Source organism: Pseudophryne corroboree, chromosome 7, assembly GCF_028390025.1.
Source record: "Pseudophryne corroboree isolate aPseCor3 chromosome 7, aPseCor3.hap2, whole genome shotgun sequence".
In the NCBI taxonomy this organism is placed as follows: Eukaryota; Metazoa; Chordata; class Amphibia; order Anura; family Myobatrachidae; genus Pseudophryne; species Pseudophryne corroboree.
Window position 1 is genome coordinate 338,528,924 of NC_086450.1, and position 27,496 is coordinate 338,556,419.

Genomic DNA, 27,496 nt, shown 5'->3' on the forward strand with positions numbered 1-27,496 from the left:
AGTGGCCGACACAAACACCTGGCCTATCTAGGAGTGGCACTGCAGTGTCAGGCAGAATGGCACTTCAAAAAAAATAGTCCACAAACAGCACATGATGCAAAGAAAAAAAGAGGCGCAATGAGGTAGCTGTGTGACTAGGCTAAGCGACCCAAGTGGCCGACACAAACACCTGGCCCATCTAGGAGTGGCACTGCAGTGTCAGACAGGATGGCACTTCAAAAAAATAGTCCCCAAACAGCACATGATGCAAAGAAAAAAAGAGGCGCAATGAGGTAGCTGTGTGACTAGGCTAAGCGACCCAAGTGGCCGACACAAACACCTGGCCCATCTAGGAGTGGCACTGCAGTGTCAGGCAGGATGGCACTTCAAAAAAATAGTCCCCAAACAGCACATGATGCAAAGAAAAAAAAAGGCGCACCAAGGTCGCTGTGTGACTAAGCTAAGCGACACAAGTGGCCGACACAAACACCTAGCCCATCTAGGAGTGGCACTGCAGTGTCAGGCGGGATAGCACTTCAAAAAAATTGTCCCCAAACAGCACATGATGCAAAGAAAAAAAGAGGCGCAATGAGGTAGCTGTGTGACTAAGCTAAGCGACCCAAGTGGCCGACACAAACACCTGGCCCATCTAGGAGTGGCACTGCAGTGTCAGGCAGGATGGCACTTCAAAAAAATAGTCCCCAAACAGCACATGATGCAAAGAAAAAAAGAGGCGCACCAAGGTCGCTGTGTGACTAAGCTAAGCGACACAAGTGGCCGACACAAACACCTGGCCTATCTAGGAGTGGCACTGCAGTGTCAGGCAGAATGGCACTTCAAAAAAATAGTCCCCAAACAGCACATGATGCAAAGAAAAAAAGAGGCGCAATGAGGTAGCTGTGTGACTAGGCTAAGCGACCCAAGTGGCCGACACAAACACCTGGCCCATCTAGGAGTGGCACTGCAGTGTCAGGCAGGATGGCACTTCAAAAAAATAGCCCCCAAACAGCACATGATGCAAAGAAAAAAAGAGGCGCACCAAGGTCGCTGTGTGACTAAGCTAAGCGACACAAGTGGCTGACACAAACACCTAGCCCATCTAGGAGTGGCACTGCAGTGTCAGGTGGGATGGCACTTCAAAAAAATTGTCCCCAAACAGCACATGATGCAAAGAAAAAAAGAGGCGCAATGAGGTAGCTGTGTGACTAAGCTAAGCGACCCAAGTGGCCGACACAAACACCTGGCCCATCTAGGAGTGGCACTGCAGTGTCAGGCAGGATGGCACTTCAAAAAAATAGTCCCCAAACAGCACATGATGCAAAGAAAAAAAGAGGCGCACCAAGGTCGCTGTGTGACTAAGCTAAGCGACACAAGTGGCCGACACAAACACCTGGCCCATCTAGGAGTGGCACTGCAGTGTCAGACAGGATGGCACTTCAAAAAAATAGTCCCCAAACAGCACATGAGGCAAAGAAAAAAAGAGGCGCAATGAGGTAGCTGTGTGACTAAGCTAAGCGACCCAAGTGGCCGACACAAACACCTGGCCCATCTAGGAGTGGCACTGCAGTGTCAGGCAGAATGGCACTTCCAAAAAATTGTCCCCAAACAGCACATAATGCGAAGAAAAAAAGAGGCGAAATGAGGTAGCTGTGTGACTAAGCTAAGCGACCCAAGTGGCCGACACAAACACCTGGCCCATCTAGGAGTGGCACTGCAGTGTCAGGCAGGATGGCACTTCAAAAAAATAGTCCCCAAACAGCACATGATGCAAAGAAAAAAAGAGGCGCACCAAGGTCGCTGTGTGACTAAGCTAAAGCTAGCCATACATCAGACCAACTTTTCTCCAACTCTCCAAACTTCCAACCATCCAACTTGTCTGTTCAACTAAAACAGTGCCCCATACATCTCACCAACTTTTTACCAGTGCTCCACACATCTAACCAACTTTTCATCAGACCAACCAACCTTCCAACTTCTGTCCAACTTGTGATGTCACCGAAGTAGGCGGACAGTGCCTTCCTACAGTTCTTCAGTTTTGTTTTGTTTTTTTCATTTCAAAACATGCAGAATTGTCTTTTTTTCAGTGAAACTGGGCTTTTCTTTCACCACCATACATTTATTAGATTTACTTATTTTTATACTGAACTATGGATACCAGCATGGTTGGGCTGCCAAGGCAAATTATATATATATATATATATATATATATATATATATACCAGATGTAGATTTTCGGCACTCCCAATGTAGTAAAATGTACAGCTTGCCTGGTGCCCTCCTGAGCTTCAAAGAGCAAACATATCACAAATGATAGGCGGCACTCTAGGACTTTTCAAAAATCAAGAACATACGTGACCCTGTTCTGACAGCTTAACGTTTCAGTTTCGGTCATTTTCAATCCGCCACACTTTGCTGGCGGAATCTAATAAAATTAAAAAAAAAAACATGTTTTTTTGGTGTTTTTTGGGGGGGTAATAGCATATCTATTTATATTAGAAGGGATTAGGTACTTGGTTTGTCTTTTTTGGAGGCACAAGTATTATTTGTATATTTTGAAAAAGATTATTATTATTATTATTTTTTTTTTAAATGGAATGGGAAAAACCCGAAAAAAAATTGCGTGGGGTCCCCCCTCCAAAGCATTACCAGCCTCGGGCTCTTCGAGCTGGTCCTGGTTCTAAAAATACGTGGGAAAAACGGACAGGGGATCCCCCGTATTTTTAAAACCAGCACCGGGCTCTGCGCCTGGTGCTGGTGCAAAAAATACGGGGGACAAAAAGAGTAGGGGTCCCCCGTATTTTTTACACCAGCATCGGGCTCCACTAGCTGGACAGATAATGCCACAGCCGGGGGTCACTTTTATACAGTGCCCTGCGGCCGTGGCATTAAATATCCAACTAGTCACCCCTGGCCGGGGTACCCTGGGGGAGTGGGGACCCCTTCAATCAAGGGGTCCCCCCCAGCCACCCAAGGGCCAGGGGTGAAGCCCGAGGCTGTCCCCCCCATCCAAAGGCTGCGGATGGGGGGCTGATAGCCTTGAGAAAATTGAAAGAATATTGTTTTTTCCAGTAGTACTACAAGTCCCAGCAAGCCTCCCCCGCAAGCTGGTACTTGGAGAACCACAAGTACCAGCATGCGGGAGAAAAACGGGCCCGCTGGTACCTGTAGTTCTAATGGAAAAAAAATACCCAAATAAAAACAGGAGACACACACTGTGACAGTAAAAATTTATTTCACACATGTCGACACACACATACTTACCTATGTTGACACGAAGCAGTCGGTCCTCTTCTCCAAGTAGAATCCACGGGTACCTGAAAATAAAAGATAATTATACTCACCTGATCCAGGGTCCAGATTATAATCCACGTACTTGGCAAAACAACAAACCGAACACCCGGACCAAACGGACTGAAAGGGGTCCCATGTTTACACATGGGATCCCTTTCCACGAATGCAGAGACACCCTGGGGGGCGGGCGGGGGGGGGCTGAATTACCGGTGCGGGCTGGAGCTGGCCCTGGTGGTGGTGAGCGGGAAGGGGTGCTGCGATCTTGGGGGGCAGTGACTGCAGGAGGGGAGCAGAGGTCCGGGGGTGCCACGATTGCGGGTGATATGCAGGGGGTGCCGCGATCGCGGGTAAGCTGCGGGGGGTGACGCGATTGCGGGTGATATGCGGGGGGTGCCACGATTGCGGGTGATATGCGGGGGGTGCCGCGATCGCGGGTAAGCTGCGGGGGGTGCCGCGATTGCGGGTGATATGCGGGGGGTGCCGCGATCGCGGGTAAACTGCGGGGGGTGCCGCGACTGCAGTTAAGCTGCGGGGGGTGACGCGATTGCGGGTAAGCTGCGGGGGGTGCCGCGATTGCGGTTAAGCTGCGGGGGGTGCCGCGACTGCGGGTAAGCTGCGGGGGGTGACGCGATTGCGGGTAAGCTGCGGGGGGTGCCGCGATTGCGGTTAAACTGCGGGGGGGGTCGCAATCGCGGGTAAGCTGCGGGGGGTGCCGCGACTGCGGGTAAGCTGCGGGGGGTGACGCGATTGCGGGTAAGCTGCGGGGGGTGCCGCGATTGCGGTTAAGCTGCGGGGGGTGACGCGATTGCGGGTAAGCTGCGGGGGGTGCCGCGATTGCGGTTAAGCTGCGGGGGGTGCCGCGACTGCGGGTAAGCTGCGGGGGGTGACGCGATTGCGGATAAGCTGCGGGGGGTGCCGCGATTGCGGTTAAACTGCGGGGGGGGGGGGTCGCGATCGCGGGTAAGCTGCGGGGGGTGCCGCGATTGCGGTTAAGCTGCGGGGGGTGCCGCGACTGCGGGTAAGCTGCGGGGGGTGCCGCGATCGCGGGTAAGCTGCGGGGGGTGCCGCGATCGCGGTTAAGCTGCGGGGGGTGTGCCGCGACTGCGGGTAAACTGCGGGGGGTGACGCGATTGCGGGTAAGCTGTGGGGGGTGCCTCGATCGCGGGTGGGGTGCGGGGGGTGCCGCGATCGCGGGTGGGGTGCGGGGGTGCCACAACCGCAGGTGGGGTGCCAGTGATCGGGGGTGGCGTGCGGGGGTGCAGCAATCATGGGTGGGGTGCGGGGGGCGCCGCGATCATGGGGTATCGCGGGAAGGGTGCCACTGCTGGGTGTTCTCCGCTACCACTGCCTGTGGTCTGTTGTGACAGGGGCAGCCCGGCAGCAGTGATGTACTGCTGTAGCTGCCCCTGGTCCTCCTCCCGCTCCGCCGCCGCTGCTGAGGGTCCCGTTGTGACAGGGGCAGCCCGGCAGCAGTGATGTACTGCCGTAGCTGCCCCTGGTCCTCCTCCCGCTCCGCCGCCGCTGCTGAGGGTCCCGTTGTGACAGGGGCAGCCCGGCAGCAGCGATGTACTGCCGTAGCTGCCCCTGGTCCTCCTCCCGCTCCGCCGCCGCTGCTGAGGGTCCCGTTGTGACAGGGGCAGCCCGGCAGCAGCGATGTACTGCCGTAGCTGCCCCTGGTCCTCCTCCCGCTCCGCCGCCGCTGCTGAGGGTCCCGTTGTGACAGGGGCAGCCCGGCAGCAGCGATGTACTGCCGTAGCTGCCCCTGGTCCTCCTCCCGCTCCGCCGCCGCTGCTGAGGGTCCCGTTGTGACAGGGGCAGCCCGGCAGCAGCGATGTACTGCAGTTGCTGCCCCTGGTACTCCTCCCGCTCCGCCGCCGCTGCTGAGGGTCCCGTTGTGACAGGGGCAGCCCGGCAGCAGCGATGTACTGCCGCAGATGCCCCTGAACCTCCGCCCGGCTCATGGTCCACAGTGCTGCCCAGCAGGCAGTGATGGTGACAGAAGTAGGTGGACACTGCTGGCCAGTGTCCGCCTACTTATCGTTCAGTTCTCCCTACACCTGAACGATTAGTTGGGAAAATCAAACAAGTTTGATTTTCCCAACTAGTTGGACAGACCGTTTCTGGCCGTTTTCTAGGGTGTGGGAGCAAACGGCTGATCATCGTTTGCTCCCACACACTGCCAGATTATCGTTCCAACCAGCCAACTAGTTGGCTGGTTGGAACGATATCTTCCTGAAGTATGGCTAGCATAAGCGACACAAGTGGCCGACACAAACACCTGGCCCATCTAGGAGTGGCACTGCAGTTTTCTAGTGAGAGGATGAGTGCTTCCATCCTCATGTGAATCTGAACCACTAGCCATTAACATAGGCCAGGGCCTCAGCCGTACCTTGCCACTCCGTGTCGTAATGGCATATTGGCAAGTTTACGCTTCTCATCAGACGCTTTCAATTTTGATTTTGGGTCATTTTACTGAACTTTTGTTTTTTGGATTTTACATGCTCTCTACTATGACATTGAGCATCGGCCTTGGCAGACGACGTTGATGGCATTTCATCGTCTCGGCCATGACTAGTGGCAGCAGCTTCAGCACGAGGTGGAAGTGGATCTTGATCTTTCCCTATTTTAACCTCCACATTTTTGTTCTCCATTTTTTAATGTGTGGAATTATATGCCAGTATCAATAGCAATGGCCTACTACTATATATACTGCGCACAACTGAAATGCACCACAGGTATGGATGGATAGTATACTTGACGACACAGAGGTAGGTAGAGCAGTGGCCTTCCGTACCGTACTGCTATATATACTGGTGGTCACTGTCAGCAAACTGCAAAACTAAAAGGCACCACAGGTATAGAATCTAGATGGATAGTATACTTGACGACACAGAGGTAGGTAGAGCAGTGGCCTTCCGTACCGTACTGCTATATATACTGGTGGTCACTGTCAGCAAACTGCAAAACTAAAATGCACCACAGGTATAGAATCTAGATGGATAGTATACTTGACGACACAGAGGTAGGTAGAGCAGTGGCCTTCCGTACCGTACTGCTATATATACTGGTGGTCACTGTCAGCAAACTGCAAAACTAAAATGCACCACAGGTATAGAATCTAGATGGATAGTATACTTGACGACACAGAGGTAGGTAGAGCAGTGGCCTTCCGTACTGTACTGCTATATATACTGGTGGTCACTGTCAGCAAACTGCAAAACTAAAATGCACCACAGGTATAGAATCTAGATGGATAAAATACTTGACGACACAGAGGTAGGTAGAGCAGTGGCCTTCCGTACCGTACTGCTATATATACTGGTGGTCACTGTCAGTAAACTGCAAAACTAAAATGCACCACAGGTATAGAATCTAGATGGATAGTATACTTGACGACACAGAGGTAGGTAGAGCAGTGGCCTTCCGTACCGTACTGCTATATATACTGGTGGTCACTCTATATATACTGGTGGTCACTGTCAGCAAACTGCAAAACTAAAATGCACCACAGGTATAGAATCTAGATGGATAGTATACTTGACGACACAGAGGTAGGTAGAGCAGTGGCCTTCCGTACCGTACTGCTATATATACTGGTGGTCACTGTCAGCAAACTGCAAAACTAAAATGCACCACAGGTATAGAATCTAGATGGATAGTATACTTGATGACACAGAAGTAGGTAGAGCAGTGGCCTTCCGTACCATACTGCTATATATGCTGGTGGTCACTGTCAGCAAACTGCAAAACTAAAATGCACCACAGGTATAGACTCTAGATGGATAGTATACTTAACGACACAGAGGTAGGTAGAGCAGTGGCCTTCCGTACTGTACTGCTATATATACTGGTGGTCACTGTCAGCAAACTGCAAAACTAAAATGCACCACAGGTATAGAATCTAGATGGATAGTATACTTGACGACACAGAGGTAGGTAGAGCAGTGGCCTTCCGTACCGTACTGTTATATATACTGGTGGTCACTGTCAGCAAACTGCAAAACTAAAATGCACCACAGGTATAGAATCTAGATGGATAGTATACTTGACGACACAGAGGTAGGTAGAGCAGTGGCCTTCCGTACCGTACTGCTATATATACTGGTGGTCACTGTCAGCAAAACTCTGCACTGTACTCCTCCTATATAATACTGCTGGTCCCCAGTCCCCACAATAAAGCAGTGTGAGCACATATATATGCAGCACACTGAGCACAGATATGGAGCGTTTTTCAGGCAGACAACGTATAATCCTGGTGGTCACTTGTCAGCAAAACTCTGCACTGTACTCCTCCTATATAATACTGCTGGTCCCCAGTCCCCACAATAAAGCAGTGTGAGCACAGATATATGCAGCACACTGAGCACAGATATGGAGCGTTTTTCAGGCAGAGAACGTATAATACTGGTGGTCACTGGTCAGCAAAACTCTGCACTGCACTCCTCCTATATAATACTGCTGCTCCCCAGTCCCCACAATTAAGCAATAAGCACAAATATTTGCATCAACATTAATAAACGGAGAGGACGCCAGCCACGTCCTCGCCCTAACATTTCCAATGCACGAGTGAAAATGGCGGCGACGCGCAGCTGCTTATATAGAATCCGAATCTCGCGAGAATCCGACAGCGGGATGATGACGTTCGGGCGCGCTCGGGTAAACCGAGCCATACGGGAGAATCCGAGTATGCCTCGGACCCGTGTAAAATGGGTGAAGTTCGTGGGGGTTCGGTTTCCGAGGAACCGAACCCGCTCATCACTAATCCCTCCTAATTCTTATTATTGTAGCTGCCAACTAAAATGGTACAGAAACCAACAGGAATGTTCACTTTGGAAATATGTTTAAAAGTTTTAACTTAATAAATATAACAAAGTCTTAATTAGGCTAGTCAAAATGTCATATACAATTAAAAATATGTATACACTATTATTCCAATAATGGGGGTAATTATGAGTTGATCGCAGCAGGAACTTTGTTAGCATTTGGGCAAAACCATGTGCACTGCAGGGGAGGCAGATATAACATGTGCAGAGAGAGACAGATTTGGGTGTGGTGTGTTCAATCTGCAATCTAAATTGCAGTGTAAAAATAAAGCAGCCAGTTTTTACCCTGCACAGAAACAAAATAACCCACCCAAATCTAACTCTCTCTGCAAATGTTATATCTGCCCCCCCCTGCAGTGCACATGGTTTTGCCCAACTGCTAAAAAATTTCCTGCTGCGATCAACTTGGAATTACCCCCAAAATGTTTACATGTTTTAACGTTGCTTTGTTTATGCTTTGAATTCTTCAATTTAGTATGTTGTTTTTGCAATGCGTTTGGCATAACCTGCAAATGCCCATAATATTCATTTATAGCCCACACTTGTTCTTTTTTTCTGAGCAACTGCACAGTACTCCTTTTGTTTTTCCATTGTCATATAACAAAGCTACACCTGTTTTATATAAAAGTACTAATAATAATAATCACAAGAAGGGGTATAAAGGAAACATTTTGGGTACAGGTTAGATGATAAATTAGACGATTTGTCGTTTTGAGACGAATTGGAATGACAAATTGTCCACATCATCCAGTATGTACACACTATCACTTGCTCCCGTGAGTCATTCATTGCATCTTCAGATTGGTTGTACATGCAGGCCAATCTAATGATATTGTCAATGATTTTCAGCAAGTCGTGCAGTGTGTACGCTCTACCTACTGTACATATTTACCTGATAGATCGTTAAAGACCAAAATTCAGAACGACACACGATATATCGTTCAGTCACTTGTAAGAATACTCAGTGTTTATGCACTATGGGCCTAATTTAAAGTAGAGATGAGCGGGTTCTTTTCCTCTGGATCTGAACCCCCCCGAACTTCACCCATTTTACATGGTTCCGAGGCAGCCTCGGATCCTCCCGCCTTGCTCGGTTTACCCGAGCGCGCCCGAACGTCATCATCCCGCTGTCGGATTCTCGCGAGATTCGTATTCTACATAAGGAGCTGCGCGTCACCGCCATTTTCACTCGTGCTTTGGAGATGATAGCGAGAGGACGTGGCTGCGTTCTCTCAGTTTCTGTGTTCAGTGTGCTGCAAATATCTGTGCTCAGTGTGCTGCAAATATCTGTGCTCAGTGTGCTGCAAATATCTGTGCTCAGTGTGCTGAAAATATATATACGTTCTCTGCCTGAAAAATGCTCCATATCTGTGCTGCATTGTAGTATATAGTAGGAGGACAGTGCAGAATTTTGCTGACCACCAGTATATATATAGCAGTACGGTACAGTAGTCCATTGCTCTACCTCTGTGTCGTCAAGTATACTATCCATCCATACCTGTGCTGCATTTTAGTTGTGCACAGTATATAGTAGGAGGACAGTGCAGAATTTTGCTGACCACCAGTATATATATAGCAGTACGGTACAGTAGTCCATTGCTCTACCTCTGTGTCGTCAAGTATACTATCCATCCATACCTGTGCTGCATTTTAGTTGTGCGCAGTATATAGTAGGAGGACAGTGCAGAATTTTGCTGACCACCAGTATATATATAGCAGTACGGTACAGTAGTCCATTGCTCTACCTCTGTGTCGTCAAGTATACTATGCATCCATACCTGTGCTGCATTTTAGTTGTGCGCAGTATATAGTAGGAGGACAGTGCAGAATTTTGATGACCACCAGTATATATATAGCAGTATGGTACAGTAGTCCACTGCTCTACCTCTGTGTCGTCAAGAATACTATCCATATCTGTGCTGCATTGTAGTTTTGTGCAGTATATAGTAGGAGGACAGTGCAGAATTTTGCTGACCACCAGTGTATATATAGCAGTACGGTACAGTAGTCCACTGCTCTACCTCTGTGTCGTCAAGTATTCTATGCATCCATACCTGTGCTGCATTTTAGTTGTGCGCAGTATATAGTAGGAGGACAGTGCAGAATTTTGCTGACCACCAGTATATATATAGCAGTACGGTACAGTAGTCCATTGCTCTACCTCTGTGTCGTCAAGTATACTATCCATCCATACCTGTGCTGCATTTTATTTGTGCGCAGTATATAGTAGGAGGACAGTGCAGAATTTTGCTGACCACCAGTATATATATAGCAGTACAGTACAATAGTCCATTGCTCTACCTCTGTGTCGTCAAGTATACTATCTATCCATACCTGTGCTGCATTTTAGTTGTGCGCAGTATATAGTAGGAGGACAGTGCAGAATTTTGCTGACCACCAGTATATATATAGCAGTACGGTACAGTAGTCCATTGCTCTTTCTCTGTGTCATAAAGTATACTATGCATCCATACCTGTCCTGCATTTTAGTTGTGCACAGTATATAGTAGGAGGACAGTGCAGAATTTTACTGACCACCAGTATATATATAGCAGTACGGTACAGTAGTCCACTGCTCTACCTCTGTGTCGTCAAGTATACTATCCATATCTGTGCTGCATTATAGTTGTGCGCAGTATATAGTAGGAGGACAGTGCAGAATTTTGCTGACCACCAGTATATATATAGCAGTATGGTACAGTAGTCCATTGTTCTACCTCTGTGTCGTCAAGTATACTATCCATCCATACCTGTGCTGCATTTTAGTTGTGCGCAGTATATAGTAGGAGGACAGTGCAGAATTTTGCTGACCATCAGTATATATATAGCAGTACGGTACAGTAGTCCACTGCTCTACCTCTGTGTCATCAAGTATAATATCCATCCATACCTGTGCTGCATTTTAGTTGTGCGCAGTATATAGTAGGAGGACAGTGCAGAATTTTGCTGACCACCAGTATATATATAGCAGTACGGTACAGTAGTCCATTGCTCTACCTCTGTATCATCAAGTATACTATCCATATGTGTGCTGCATGTGCTGTTTGGGGACTATTTTTTTAAGTGCCATCCTGTCTGACACTGCAGTGCCACTCCTAGATGGGCCAGGTATTTGTGTCGGCCACTTGGGTCGCTTAGCTTAGCCATCCAGCGACCTTGGTGCACCGCTTTTTTTCTTTGTATCATGTGCTGTTTGGGGACTATTTTTTAAATCTGCCATCCTGTCTGACACTGCAGTGCCACTCCTAGATGGGCCAGGTGTTTGTGTCGGCCACTTGGGTCGCTAAGCTTAGTCATCCAGCGACCTCGGTGCAAATTTTAGGACTAAAAATAATATTGTGAGGTGTAAGGTGTTCAGAATAGACTGGAAATGAGTGGAAATTATGGTTATTGAGGTTAATAATACTATGGGATCAAAATGACCCCCAAATTCTATGATTTAAGCTGTTTTTGAGTTTTTTTTGTAAAAAAACACCCGAATCCGATAAAAAAATTTCAGGCAGGTTTTGCCAAAACGCGTCCGAATCCAAAACACGGCCGCGGAACCGAATCCAAAACCAAAACACATAACCCGAAAAATTTCCGGTGCACATCACTAATTTAAAGTTGATCACAAAAGCAAAATCTTCCTCTAATGGGTAAAACCATGTGTACTGCAATCCTGGCAGATATAACATGTGCTGAGAGAGTTAAGGTGCAAAACACTGGGTGTTTTTGCCCAGCCTGTATGCACAGCGATGATCATGGACATCACTGGCAGGAAAATAGCTCAGTGCATACCTATTTTCCCTGTGCAAGAGATGTTCACGGGGAAATGAAGCACTTTCCACAGTAGGAGACTGTGGAAAGTGCTTCACTCGGCTGTACAAAAAGCCAGGCGAACGGCGGCGGCTAGCAATGATGCGGGAGCGCACATCAGCGCTGACCGCTCATCGCAAGCCCATACACACATGACAAGTTTGAACTCAAAATGACAAAAGTGAGCTACTTTGAACTCAAAATCGCCCAGTGTATATGGGCCTTTAGATTTGGGTGGGATGTGTTCAGACTGAATTCTAAATTGCAGTGTAAAAATGAGGAGCCAGTATTTACCCTGCACAGAAACAAAATAACCCACCCAAATCTATCTCTCTCTGCACATGTTATATCTGCCCCCCTGCAGTGCACATGGTTTTGTCTATTAGAGGAAGATTTTGCTTTTGCAATCAACCTTGAATTAGGCCCTATGTTGTTTGTCTGGGAGTTCAAGGGAAATCGGGACGACCATTGTGTCGTTTGCACATTGTCTAATGTGTACCCAGCTTTAAAGTAAATGTGTGATGGGGCCTTTGTTATTTGTACGGAGGGACACTCTCATCTCCCCTAACTGCCCAGGTGACTGCGTGCTTAAAATGTGAGCATAAAATCCTATAACTTATGACAGAAAAGATGATGTCACTACTTATACATCACAGCCGCTAATGAGATACTGTTAAACGAGCTCATCAAGTTTGTTACTTTCCACACAAGTACAGTTGTGTGGAAGTTCCATTCGGGTCAACTATATTTACAGACCCCTAACCGTTTATGACTTACTTGGTATTTCTGACAGAAGTAATGCTACATGCTCTTTTAATCTTAATACATGCAATCATGATTGCTATATAGCTCTATAATATAAATGTTATAAGAGGTATTAATTAATTTTTCAGGAGTGAGAAGATTTTTGTACTTACTAATCTGTCTATGAAAGGTCATCTTGTTTGTATGTACGTATATATATATATATATATATATATATATACACACACACACACACACACACACATCTTTTTACATTTATATTCGTGTTATTTAGAATACTAATAAATTGAAATATTTTATATATCTATTTCTTTCTGCGCTCTCTCAATTTCTGTTTATCCTTCTACTCTATTAGCTTTGGGGTTTGGCAACTCCCCCTTTCTCAAAGTGAGAGCTGCATTAAGGGAACTACCGATCACTATAGATATATGGGCGCTTCCCTTTTTGTGTTTGTATTATCATATATGCATGGCATAGAATGTTTCTGTAATAAAGCATATTGTTTTTTATGATAATACACTATTAGTACGCTTTTTTAACTTTTATTGGAGTCATTAAGACAGTCCCTGAAAGTGTATTCCATCTACATCGTGTTAGAGGAGAATCCTGAGGACTTTTAAGCAGCCGTTTGCTGTTTGGGCTTTTTCTTCTTTTATTTTATGCATATCTGTGTTAGGCGGGTAACCCTAAGGTTGGACTCAGGAGCGGTTCTAGGTGCGGGCAAGCCGGGCCTGTGCCCGGGGCACTGCAGCCTGCAGGTGCGGCCGCAGTCACCCCACAGGCGCGGCCGCAGTCACCATACAGGCGCCTGCTGCCCACCAGCACCCCGCAGTCCCCGGCTGCAGCAGGCGCCGTGGGCTGTGTGGGCACCCACTTCAGCCGGCACCATTGCCAGACAGACGCTAGAGTTCCTAATTGACCTCTAGTGTCTGTGCGGCACTATGGGAGAGACATTATGACGTCTCGCCCATAGATCCGAGATGAGGAGCGGTCAACCAGAGACGGAGGGCAGCACAGCAGCAGTCGGGAAGCAGGAGCAGGGGTTGGTGAGTGCTGTGGGTTTTTTTTGTTTGTGTGTGTAAGCAACGCTACTAGGGGGCACATCTACAGGGAGCAAATCAACTGGGGCACATCTACAGGGGGCTAATCTAGGGGGGCAAATCAACTGGGGGCACATCTACAGGGGGCAAATCAACTGGGGGCACAACTACAGGGAGAAAATCTACCGGTGTCAAATCTACCAGGGGCATATCTACCGGTGGCAAATCTACTAGGTGCAAATCTACTGGGGCAAATCTACCGGTGGCAAATCTACTGGGGGCAAATCTACTGGGGACAAATCTACTGGGGACAAATCTACAGGGTGCACATCTACAGGGGCAAATCTACAGGGGCAAATCTACAGGGGGCACATCTACAAGGGCCCCTACTTTTTGATGCGTACCTCCGGCACGCACTAACCCTGTTTTACTTGTCGGGAGGGGAGGGGGGGGGTCTGTACTAGTGATGTGCACCGGACATTTTTCGGGTTTTGTCATTTTGTGTTTTGGTTTTGGATTCGGTTCCGCGGCCGTGTTTTGGATTCGGACGCGTTTTGGCAAAGCCTCCCTGAAATTTTTTTGTCGGATTCGGGTGTGTTTTGGATTCGGATGATTTTTTACAAAAAACCCTAAAAAACAGCTTAAATCATAGAATTTGGGGGTCATTTTGATCCCATAGTATTATTAACCTCAATAACCATAATTTCCACTCATTTTCAGTCTATTCTGAACACCTCACACCTCACAATATTATTTGTAGTCCTAAAATTTGCACCGAGGTCGATGGATGACTAAGCTAAGCGACCCAAGTGGCCGACACAAACACCTGGCCCATCTAGGAGTGGCACTGCAGTGTCAGACAGGATGGCACTTCAAAAAAATAGTCCCCAAACAGCACATGATGCAAAGAAAAAAAGAGGTGCACCAAGGTCGCTGGATGGCTAAGCTAAGCGACACAAGTGGCCGACACAAACACCTGGCCCATCTAGGAGTGGCACTGCAGTGTCAGGCAGGATGGCACTTCAAAAAAATAGTCCCCAAACAGCACATGATGCAAAGAAAAATGAAAGAAAAAAGAGCTTCAAGATGGAATTGTCCTTGGGCCCTCCCACCCACCCTTATGTTGTATAAACAGGACATGCACACTTTAACAAACCCATCATTTCAGCGACAGGGTCTGCCACACAACTGTGACTGAAATGACTGGTTGGTTTGGGCCCCCACCAAAAAAGAAGCAATCAATCTCTCCTTGCACAAACTGGCTCTACAGAGGCAAGATGTCCACCTCCTCCTCATCGTCCGATTCCTCACCCCTTTCACTGTGTACATCCCCCTCCTCACAGATTATTAATTCGTCCCCACTGGAATCCACCATCTCAGGTCCCTGTGTACTTTCTGGAGGCAATTGCTGGTGAATGTCTCCACGGAGGAATTGATTATAATTCATTTTGATGAACATCATCTTCTCCACATTTTCTGGAAGTAACCTCGTACGCCGATTGCTGACAAGGTGAGCAGCTGCACTAAACACTCTTTCGGAGTACACACTGGAGGGTGGGCAACTTAGGTAAAATAAAGCCAGTTTCTGCAAGGGCCTCCAAATTGCCTCTTTTTCCTGCCAGTATACGTACGGACTGTCTGACGTGCCTACTTGGATGCGGTCACTCATATAATCCTCCACCATTCTTTCAATCGTGAGAGAATCATATGCAGTGACAGTAGACGACATGTCAGTAATCGTTGGCAGGTCCTTCAGTCCGGACCAGATGTCAGCACTCGCTCCAGACTGCCCTGCATCACCGCCAGCGGGTGGGCTCGGAATTCTTAGCCTTTTCCTCGCACCCCTAGTTGCGGGAGAATGTGAAGAAGGAGCTGTTGACGGGTCACGTTCCGCTTGACTTGACAATTTTCTCACCAGCAGGTCTTTGAACCTCTGCAGACTTGTGTCTGCCGGAAAGAGAGATCCAACGTAGGTTTTAAATCTAGGATCGAGCATGGTGGCCAAAATGTAGTGCTCTGATTTCAACAGATTGACCACCCATGAATCCTGGTTAAGCGAATTAAGGGCTCCATCCACAAGTCCCACATGCCTAGCGGAATCGCTCTGTTTTAGCTCCTCCTTCAATGTAACCAGCTTCTTCTGCAAAAGCCTGATGAGGGGAATGACCTGACTCAGGCTGGTAGGTTGCAGAACCTTGCACAACGTTGAAATCATTCTCCACTGCGCTTGAGTCAGGTGCATTCCCCCTCCTTTGCCTATATCGTAGGCAGATGTATAGGCTTGAATGGCCTTTTGCTGCTACTCCATCCTCTGAAGCATATAGAGGGTTGAATTCCACCTCGTTACCACCTCTTGCTTCAGATGATGGCAGGGCAGGTTCAGGACTGTTTGCTGGTGCTCCAGTCTTCGGCATGCGGTGGCTGAATGCCGAAAGTGGCCCGCAATTCTTCGGGCCACCGACAGCATCTCTTGCACGCCCCTGTCGTTTTCTAAATAATTCTGCACCACCAAATTCAATGTATGTGCAAAACATGGGACGTGCTGGAATTTGCCCAGATATAATGCACGCACAATATTGCTGGCGTTGTCCGATATCACAAATCCCCAGGAGAGTCCATTTGGGGTAAGCCATTCTGCGATGATGTTCCTCAGTTTCCGTAAGAGGTTGTCAGCTGTGTGCCTCTTCTGGAAAGCGGTGATACAAAGCGTAGCCTTCCTAGGAACGAGTTGGCGTTTGCGAGATGCTGCTACTGGTGCCGCCGCTGCTGTTCTTGCTGCGGGAGGCAATACATCTACCCAGTGGGCTGTCATAGTCATATAGTCCTGAGTCTGCCCTGCTCCACTTGTCCACATGTCCGTGGTTAAGTGGACATTGGGTACAACTGCATTTTTTAGGACACTGGTTAGCCTGTTTCTGAGGTCTGTGTAAATTTTCGGTATCGCCTGCCTAGAGAAGTGGAACCTAGATGGTATTTGGTACCGGGGACACAGTACCTCAATCAAGTCTGTAGTTGCCTGTGAATTAACGGTGGATAACGGAAACACGTTTCTCACCGCCCAGGCTGCCAAGGCCTGAGTTATCCGCTTTGCAGCAGGATGACTGCTGTGATATTTCATCTTCCTCGCAAAGGACTGTTGGACAGTCAATTGCTTACTGGAAGTAGTACAAGTGGTCTTCCGACTTCCCCTCTGGGATGACGATCGACTCCCAGCAGCAACAACAGCAGCGCCAGCAGCAGTAGGCGTTACACTCAAGGATGCATCGGAGGAATCCCAGGCAGGAGAGGACTCGTCAGACTTGACAGTGACATGGCCTGCAGGACTATTGGCTTTCCTGTGTATGGAGGAAATTGACACTGAGGGAGTTGGTGGTGTGGTTTGCAGGAGCTTGGTTACAAGAGGAAAGGATTTAGTGGTCAGTGGACTGCTTCCACTGTCATCCAAAATTTTTGAACTTGTCACTGACTTATGATGAATGCGCTGCAGGTGACGTATAAGGGAGGATGTTCCGAGGTGGTTAACGTCCTTACCCCTACTTATTACAGCTTGACAAAGGCAACACACGGCTTGACACCTGTTGTCCGCATTTGTGTTAAAATAATTCCACACCGAAGAGGTGATTTTTTTTGTCATTTGACCAGGCATGTCAATGGCCATATTCGTCCCATGGATAACAGGTGTCTCCCCGGGTGCCTGACTTAAACAAACCACCTCACCATCAGAATCCTCCTCCTGGTGTACTTCAACAGTGACATCTTCAATTTGACTATCAGGAACTGGACTGCGGGTGCTCCTTCCAGCACTTGCAGGGGGCGTGCAAATGGTGGAAGGCGCCACCTCTTCCCGTCCAGTGTTGGGAAGGTCAGGCATCGCAGCCGACACAATTGGACTCTCCTTGGGGATTTGTGATTTAGAAGAACGCACAGTTCTTTGCTGTGCTTTTGCCAGCTTAAGTCTTTTAATTTTTCTTGCGAGAGGATGAGTGCTTCCATCCTCATGTGAAGCTGAACCACTAGCCATGAACAAAGGCCAGGGCCTCAGCCGTTCCTTGCCACTCCGTGTCGTAAATGGCATATTGTCAAGTTTACGCTTCTCCTCAGACGCTTTTAATTTTGATTTTTGGGTAATTTTACTGAACTTTTGTGTTTTGGATTTTACATGCTCTCTACTATGACATTGGGCATCGGCCTTGGCAGACGACGTTGATGGCATTTCATCGTCTCGGCCATGACTAGTGGCAGCAGCTTCAGCACGAGGTGGAAGTGGATCTTGATCTTTCCCTATTTTACCCTCCACATTTTTGTTCTCCATTTTTTAATGTGTGGAATTATATGCCAGTATCAATAGCAATGGCCTACTACTGTATATACTGCGCACAACTGAAATGCACCACAGGTATGGATGGATAGTATACTTGACGACACAGAGGTAGGTAGAGCAGTGGCCTACTGTACCGTACTGCTATATATTATATACTGGTGGTCAGCAAACTGTGCAAAACTGAAATGCACCACAGGTATGGATGGATAGTATACTTGATGACACAGAGGTAGGTAGAGCAGTGCCCTACTGTACTGTACTGCTATATATTATATACTGGTGGTCAGCAAACTGTGCAAAACTGAAATGCACCACAGGTATGGATGGATAGTATACTTGACGACACAGAGGTGTCACGATCCGGGTATCTGGACGCCATTTCTTACCTATCAGATGCCTCCTAAGGCTGGCTCAGCGCTCCAGGACCGGATCCCATCTGTCATCCTGATGTGCACATTCCCGCATCCTCGCCTGTCTCTCTGGACGCAGTCACAGTAACGCCTTATACATCTGGCATGGCGTCTCCCGCGGCCTCCGCCGCCGTCCCTGAGTTTCTGCATTCAGAGTGGCGATTACGTCAGCCGCGGCCTCCGCTGTGTCCGCGTGGTTGGATGTGCATCTGTCAGCCTGGCGTCTCCTGTCTCCGGTGGCCGGCGCCGCCATTACTGTTTTCCAGACCACATGGATTACAATCCAAACTTCCCTCCAAGTGTCTGCATGGGCGCAGCCATCTTGGATTCTGTCAGCTGATCATTCCTACCAATCCGTTGTCAGTATTATTAATTTGCATAATTGCCTAGCCAATGCCTTCCTTGCTGCAGGTATAAATAGGTTGTGCCTGAGCAAGGAAGGCGTCAGTGCTTTGGTTGTCAAACCTAGTTCCAGTTTGTCTCTCTTCTGTGAATGTCTTCCAGGTTCCAGCTCCTGTCTCCAGACTTCTGCTATAGAGACCCGCACCAGCATTCCATCTGCGGTGTAGCCTGACTCTCCGATCCATTCTGGACTCACCTGTTTCCAGCTACTACATCACCTGCTTCCAGCTCAGCTTCCAGCAGTGTACAGCTTCTCTTAAAGGGCCGGTGTCCTTTCTGCAGTTTACCACTCTCCACCGGTATTATTATTTCTCCGCTCTCAAATTCTACATTTCATCTATATTGCATCGCTCTCAAGCTCTATTTATTATTTAACTGGTTCCAGCCAGTATCCACTCCGTGCCAACACCTGTCTGGTTCTAACCAGTACCCACAGCAGCATTTTATCTACAGCAGTCCAGCTTTCCCTGGAACACCAGCTGGTACGACCCTGGGCTTTCCTCATTGCTACAGTTGAGCCTGGTAAGGACTTTCCAACTTGCAGATAATAAGAACTGTCTCATACCACCAGAGCTCTGTGGCCCCTGCCATCCTGTAGTACCCAGGAACTGTATTATTATTTCTCTGCTGATTTTTATGTTACTTTTTACTGCTACTGTGATGCATGGAGTTTGTCATAAATAAATATCATTGACTTTTACTCAAGTTGTCGTGGTCACGCCTTCGGGCGGTTTCTCTTCATGTTACTTACATGTCCAGGGGTCTGATACAATCTCCCAGGTTCCGGTACATCTCAGCCCCTACAACTGAGGCTGCCTTCCGTCAGCTCAGGCCCTCAGTTGTGACAGTAAGCACTGACCTAATGAATCCAGCCGGAGACCAGGATCAAGCGGCCAGGCCGATGCAAGAACTGGCAGCCCGACTAGAACATCAGGAGGCTGCACAGGGCCACATCATCCGCTGTCTCCAGGATTTCTCTACTCGGCTGGATGGGATTCAGACAACTCTCCGTGGATCAGGCGCGTCTGGTGCGTCAACCACAGTGACTCCAGCTATAACCCCACCCACCTTACCCATTTCTGCTCCACGTCTTCATCTTCCAACGCCAGCAAAATTTGACGGATCTCCAAGATTCTGCAGGGGATTTCTCAACCAGTGTGAGATTCAGTTTGAGCTACAACCTGGCAATTTTCCCAGTGACCGTACAAAAATTGCCTACATTATTTCACTTCTCAGTGGCTCAGCCCTTGACTGGGCATCACCGTTATGGGAGAGGTCCGACACCCTGCTATCTTCTTACACTGCATTCGTGTCAACATTCAGGCGCATCTTCGACGAGCCAGGCCGGGTAACTTCAGCTTCGTCTGAGATTCTCCGTTTACGCCAGGGATCACATACTGTAGGACAATATCTTATACAGTTCCAGATCCTGGCATCTGAACTGGCATGGAACGACGAGGCCCTGTATGCTGCATTCTGGCATGGTTTATCCGAGCGTATTAAAGATGAGTTAGCTACCAGAGACTTACCCTCCAAGTTAGATGAGCTAATCTCACTTTGTACAAAAGTTGACTTACGTTTCAGAGAGAGAGCAACTGAGCGTGGAAGATCATCTGCTCCAAAATCTTCTGCTCCTCCTCCTCGCCAACTGTCACCAACTAAAGATGAACCCATGCAAATTGGCCGTTCCCGTTTAACTCCTGCTGAGCGCCGAAGACGTCTCTCTGAGTCTCTCTGTCTGTATTGTGCAGCTCCGTCTCACACTATTAATGCCTGTCCCAAACGTCCGGGAAAACTCCAAATCCTAGCTCGCCAAGGAGAGGGCCGGCTAGGAGTAATGATCTCCTCTCCATCTCCTCAAGATTGTAATCTCCCAGTCTCGCTTCAAGTTGCTCAACGTTATCAGAACGTCATTGCCCTCCTGGATTCCGGAGCAGCTGGGAACTTTATTACCGAAGCCTATGTTAAACGGTGGTCCCTACCCACCGAGAGACTTCCTTCCTCCTTTTCCTTAACTGCCGTGGATGGCAGCAAAATTTTTGATACAGTTATTGCTCTAAGGACTCTACCAGTTCGTCTGAGAGTGGGAGTTCTTCATTCCGAACTTATTTCACTTTTAGTGATTCCAAGAGCCACACATCCTGTGGTCCTGGGCCTTCCATGGCTCCGTCTTCACAATCCTACAATTGATTGGACGACTACGCAAATCCTGGCATGGGGTTCCTCCTGTGCTGAGACATGTTTGTTTAAAGTGTTGCCTGTCTGTTCTTCCTCCCCCAGGTCGTCTGATGTTCCACCTCCTCCATATCAAGATTTCACGGATGTGTTCAGTAAAGCTTCTGCTGATATCCTTCCTCCTCATAGAGAATGGGACTGCCCGATTGATCTCGTTCCAGGGAAGGTTCCACCTCGAGGCCGAACTTATCCGTTGTCTCTGCCCGATACGCATTCTATGGAGGAATACATTAAAGAGAACCTAGCAAAGGGGTTCATTCGACCTTCTTCTTCTCCAGCCGGCGCAGGCTTCTTTTTTGTAAAAAAGAAAGATGGTGGTCTGCGGCCGTGCATCGACTACAGAGGTTTGAACGACATTACCATCAAGAACCGCTATCCTTTACCCCTGATTACTGAGCTCTTTGACAGAGTTAGCGGAGCTACCATCTTTACAAAGCTGGACTTGAGAGGTGCATACAATCTCATCCGGATCCGTGAGGGTGACGAGTGGAAGACCGCATTTAACACCCGTGACGGACATTATGAGTACCTCGTCATGCCCTTCGGATTGAGCAATGCTCCAGCTGTCTTCCAGCATTTCGTCAATGAGATCTTCAGAGACATTCTATACCGTCATGTCGTGGTCTATCTAGATGATATCCTCATTTTTGCCAACAATTTAGAGGAACATCGTTTTTGGGTAAAGGAGGTTCTGTCCCGTCTCCGTGTCAATCATCTCTATTGCAAATTAGAGAAATGCGTCTTTGAAGTCAAGTCCATTCCGTTTCTAGGGTACATTGTGTCCGGTTCCGGACTAGAGATGGATCCTGAGAAACTACAAGCAATCCAGAATTGGCCGGTACCCTTAACCCTCAAAGGGGTCCAGAGGTTCTTGGGGTTCGCCAATTATTACCGAAAGTTTATACGAGACTTTTCCACCATTGTGGCGCCTATTACTGCTTTCACCAAGAAGGGTGCTAACCCGTCCAAGTGGTCTGAAGAAGCCATGCAAGCTTTTCATCTTTTAAAACAGAGGTTCATCTCTGCGCCTGTCCTGAAACAGCCTGACATCGACTCTCCTTTCATCCTAGAGGTGGATGCCTCCTCCGTTGGAGTAGGAGCGGTGTTATCTCAGAGGGCTAAAGATGGCCATTTACATCCTTGCAGTTTCTTCTCACGGAAGTTCTCCCCAGCGGAGCGCAACTATGCCATTGGCGACCAGGAGTTGCTAGCCATCAAGCTCGCTCTAGAGGAGTGGAGATATCTGTTGGAGGGAGCTTCTCATTCAATCACCATCCTTACAGACCACAAGAACCTGCTATATCTGAAAGGCGCACAATGTCTCAACCCTCGTCAGGCCAGATGGGCACTTTTCTTTTCCAGGTTCGACTTTAAACTCCAGTTCTGTCCGGGCTCTCAGAATCGCAAGGCCGATGCCCTTTCCCGCTCATGGGAGCAAGAAAATGAGTCAGAGTCTTCAGACAAGCATCCTATTATAAATCCGTTGGCATTCTCCACGGTAGGGATGGACTCTACGCCCCCATCAGGGAAAAGTTTTGTGAAGCCGACACTAAGGAAGAAGCTCATGCATTGGGCCCATGCTTCCCGCTTTGCCGGACATACAGGTACCCAAAAAACCCTGGAGTTTATCTCTAGGTCCTATTGGTGGCCAACTCTGAAAAAGGACGTTTTGGAGTTTATTGCATCTTGCCCAAAGTGTGCTCAACATAAAGTATCCCGCCAGTCGCCTGCGGGGCAACTGGTTCCACTATCTGTTCCCCGTCGACCATGGACCCATTTGTCGATGGATTTTATTACAGATTTGCCCATGTACAACAAGTTTAATACCATCTGGGTGGTAGTTGACCGGTTCACCAAGATGGCACACTTCATTCCTCTCACCGGTCTTCCGTCAGCTTCCAAGTTGGCTCAAGTATTCATACAAGAGATCTTTCGACTCCACGGTCTTCCAGAAGAAATTATCTCAGATCGAGGAGTTCAATTCACAGCCAAATTCTGGCGAAGTTTATGTCAAGCCCTCCAAGTCAAGCTAAAGTTTTCCACGGCTTACCATCCTCAGACCAATGGTCAAACTGAGAGGGTGAATCAGGACTTGGAGTCCTTCCTCCGCATCTATGTGTCCTCCTCTCAAGATGACTGGGTTCAATTACTTCCCTGGGCCGAGTTCTGTCATAACAACCAGTATCATTCTTCATCTTCTTCAACACCATTCTTCACCAACTTTGGATTCCACCCTAAAGTCCCTGAGTTCCAACCGCTTCCAGCAACTTCTGTTCCCGCAGTGGATATCACCTTGCATCAGTTTGCCAATATCTGGAAGAGCGTACGATCAGCTCTGCTCAAGGCATCGTTCAGGTACAAGAAGTTTGCGGATAAGAAGCGTCGAGCAGTTCCTGCTCTCAAGGTGGGTGATCGGGTATGGTTATCCACGAAGAATTTGAGGTTAAGAGTTCCCAGTATGAAGTTTGCACCTCGCTACATCGGTCCTTTTAAAATTGATCAAGTCATCAATCCTGTTGCTTACAGACTCCAGTTGCCTCCCTTCTTAAAGATACCCAGGACATTCCATGTTTCCCTGTTGAAACCGCTAATCTTGAATCGGTTTCATTCCTCACTTCCTCCAACTCCGAAAGTCCAAACTCAATGAGGCGTTGAGTATGAAGTAGCCAAGATCCTGGACTCACGTCACCGTTACGGTCAACTTCAGTATCTTATTGACTGGAAGGGTTATGGCCCTGAGGAACGTTCATGGACCAATGCTTCTGATGTCCATGCTCCTGCCTTGGTCCGGAGATTCCATTCCAAGTTTCCTCAAAAGCCAAAGAAGTGTCCTGGGGCCACTCCTAAAGGGGGGGGGTGCTGTCACGATCCGGGTATCTGGACGCCATTTCTTACCTATCAGATGCCTCCTAAGGCTGGCTCAGCGCTCCAGGACCGGATCCCATCTGTCATCCTGATGTGCACATTCCCGCATCCTCGCCTGTCTCTCTGGACGCAGTCACAGTAACGCCTTATACATCTGGCATGGCGTCTCCCGCGGCCTCCGCCACCGTCCCTGAGTTTCTGCATTCAGAGTGGCGATTACGTCAGCCGCGGCCTCCGCTGTGTCCGCGTGGTTGGATGTGCATCTGTCAGCCTGGCGTCTCCTGTCTCCGGTGGCCGGCGCCGCCATTACTGTTTTCCAGACCACATGGATTACAATCCAAACTTCCCTCCAAGTGTCTGCATGGGCGCAGCCATCTTGGATTCTGTCAGCTGATCATTCCTACCAATCCGTTGTCAGTATTATTAATTTGCATAATTGCCTAGCCAATGCCTTCCTTGCTGCAGGTATAAATAGGTTGTGCCTGAGCAAGGAAGGCGTCAGTGCTTTGGTTGTCAAACCTAGTTCCAGTTTGTCTCTCTTCTGTGAATGTCTTCCAGGTTCCAGCTCCTGTCTCCAGACTTCTGCTATAGAGACCCGCACCAGCATTCCATCTGCGGTGTAGCCTGACTCTCCGATCCATTCTGGACTCACCTGTTTCCAGCTACTACATCACCTGCTTCCAGCTCAGCTTCCAGCAGTGTACAGCTTCTCTTAAAGGGCCGGTGTCCTTTCTGCAGTTTACCACTCTCCACCGGTATTATTATTTCTCCGCTCTCAAATTCTACATTTCATCTATATTGCATCGCTCTCAAGCTCTATTTATTATTTAACTGGTTCCAGCCAGTATCCACTCCGTGCCAACACCTGTCTGGTTCTAACCAGTACCCACAGCAGCATTTTATCTACAGCAGTCCAGCTTTCCCTGGAACACCAGCTGGTACGACCCTGGGCTTTCCTCATTGCTACAGTTGAGCCTGGTAAGGACTTTCCAACTTGCAGATAATAAGAACTGTCTCATACCACCAGAGCTCTGTGGCCCCTGCCATCCTGTAGTACCCAGGAACTGTATTATTATTTCTCTGCTGATTTTTATGTTACTTTTTACTGCTACTGTGATGCATGGAGTTTGTCATAAATAAATATCATTGACTTTTACTCAAGTTGTCGTGGTCACGCCTTCGGGCGGTTTCTCTTCATGTTACTTACATGTCCAGGGGTCTGATACAATCTCCCAGGTTCCGGTACATCTCAGCCCCTACAACTGAGGCTGCCTTCCGTCAGCTCAGGCCCTCAGTTGTGACAAGAGGTAGGTAGAGCAGTGGCCTACTGTACTGTACTGCTATATATTATATACTGGTGGTCAGCAAACTGTGCAAAACTGAAATGCACCACAGGTATGGATGGATAGTATACTTGATGACACAGAGGTAGGTAGAGCAGTGCCCTACTGTACCGTACTGCTATATATTATATACTGGTGGTCAGCAAACTGTGCAAAACTGAAATGCACCACAGGTATGGATGGATAGTATACTTGACGACACAGAGGTAGGTAGAGCAGTGGCCTACTGTACCGTACTGCTATATATTATATACTGGTGGTCAGCAAACTGTGCATAACTGAAATGCACCACAGGTATGGATGGATAGTATACTTGAGGACACAGAGGTAGGTAGAGCAGTGGCCTACTGTACCGTACTGCTATATATTATATACTGGTGGTCAGCAAACTGTGCAAAACTGAAATGCACCACAGGTATGGATGGATAGTATACTTGACGACACAGAGGTAGGTAGAGCAGTGGCCTTCTGTACCGTACTCCTATATATTATATACTGGTGGTCAGCAAAATTATGCACTGTACTCCTACTATATACTACAATGCAGCACAGATATGGAGCGTTTTTCAGGCAGAGAACGTATAATACTGGTGGTCACTTGTCAGCAAAACTCTGCACTGTACTCCTCCTATATAATACTGCTGGTCCCCAGTCCCCACAATAAAGCAGTGTGAGCACAGATATATGCAGCACACTGAGCACAGATATGGAGCGTTTTTCAGGCAGAGAACGTATAATACTGGTGGTCACCGGTCAGCAAAACTCTGCACTGTACTCCTCCTTTATAATACTGCTGGTCCCCAGCCCCCACAATAAAGCAGTGTGAGCACAGATATATGCAGCACACTGAGCACAGATATGGAGCGTTTTTCAGGCAGAGAACGTATAATACTGGGGGTCACTGGTCAGAAAAACTCTGCACTGTACTCCTCCTATATAATACTGCTGGTCCCCAGTCCCCACAATAAAGCAGTGTGAGCACAGATATATGCAGCACACTGAGCACAGATATGGAGCGTTTTTCAGGCAGAGAACGTTTAATACTGGTGGTCACTGGTTAGCAAAACTCTGCACTGTACTCCTCCTATAATACTGCTGGTCCCCAGAATAAAGATATTTGCAGCCCCCTGAAAGTTCTGAAACAAAGTGAGAGGACGCCAGCCACGTCTTCTCACTATTATTTCCAATGCACGAGTGAAAAATGGCGGCGACGCACGGCTCCTTATATAGAATAGAGATGAGCGGGTTCGGTTTCTCTGAATCCGAACCCGCCAGAACTTCATGTTTTTTTTCACGGGTCCGAGCGACTCGGATCTTCCCGCCTTGCTCGGTTAACCCGAGCGCGCCCGAACGTCATCATGACGCTGTCGGATTCTCGCGAGGCTCGGATTCTATCGCGAGACTCGGATTCTATATAAGGAGCCCGCGTCGCCGCCATTTTCACACGTGCATTGAGATTGATAGGGAGAGGACGTGGCTGGCGTCCTCTCCGTTTAGAATTAGAATAGATTAGAGAGACACTTGATTTACTAATTTTGGGGAGCATTAGGAGTACTCAGTAGTGTACAGTGCAGAGTTTTGCTGATAGTGACCAGTGACCACCAGTTTTATTTATAATCCGTTCTCTGCCTGAAAAAAGCGATACACAGCACACAGTGACTCAGTCACATACCATATCTGTGTGCACTGCTCAGGCTCAGGCCAGTGTGCTGCATCATCTATTATCTATATATAATATTATATATATCTGTCTGACTGCTCAGCTCACACAGCTTATAATTGTGGGGGAGACTGGGGAGCACTACTGCAGTGCCAGTTATAGGTTATAGCAGGAGCCAGGAGTACATAATATATTATATAGTGAGTGACCACCAGACACACAGTGCAGTTTATTTAATATATCCGTTCTCTGCCTGAAAAAAGCGATACACACAGTGACTCAGTCAGTCACATACCATATCTGTGTGCACTGCTCAGGCTCAGGCCAGTGTGCTGCATCATCTATATATATATTATATATCTGTCTGACTGCTCAGCTCACACAGCTTATAATTGTGGGGGAGACTGGGGAGCACTACTGCAGTGCCAGTTATAGGTTATAGCAGGAGCCAGGAGTACATAATATTATATTAAAATTAAACAGTGCACACTTTTGCTGCAGGAGTGCCACTGCCAGTGTGACTAGTGACCAGTGACCTGACCACCAGTATATAATATTAGTAGT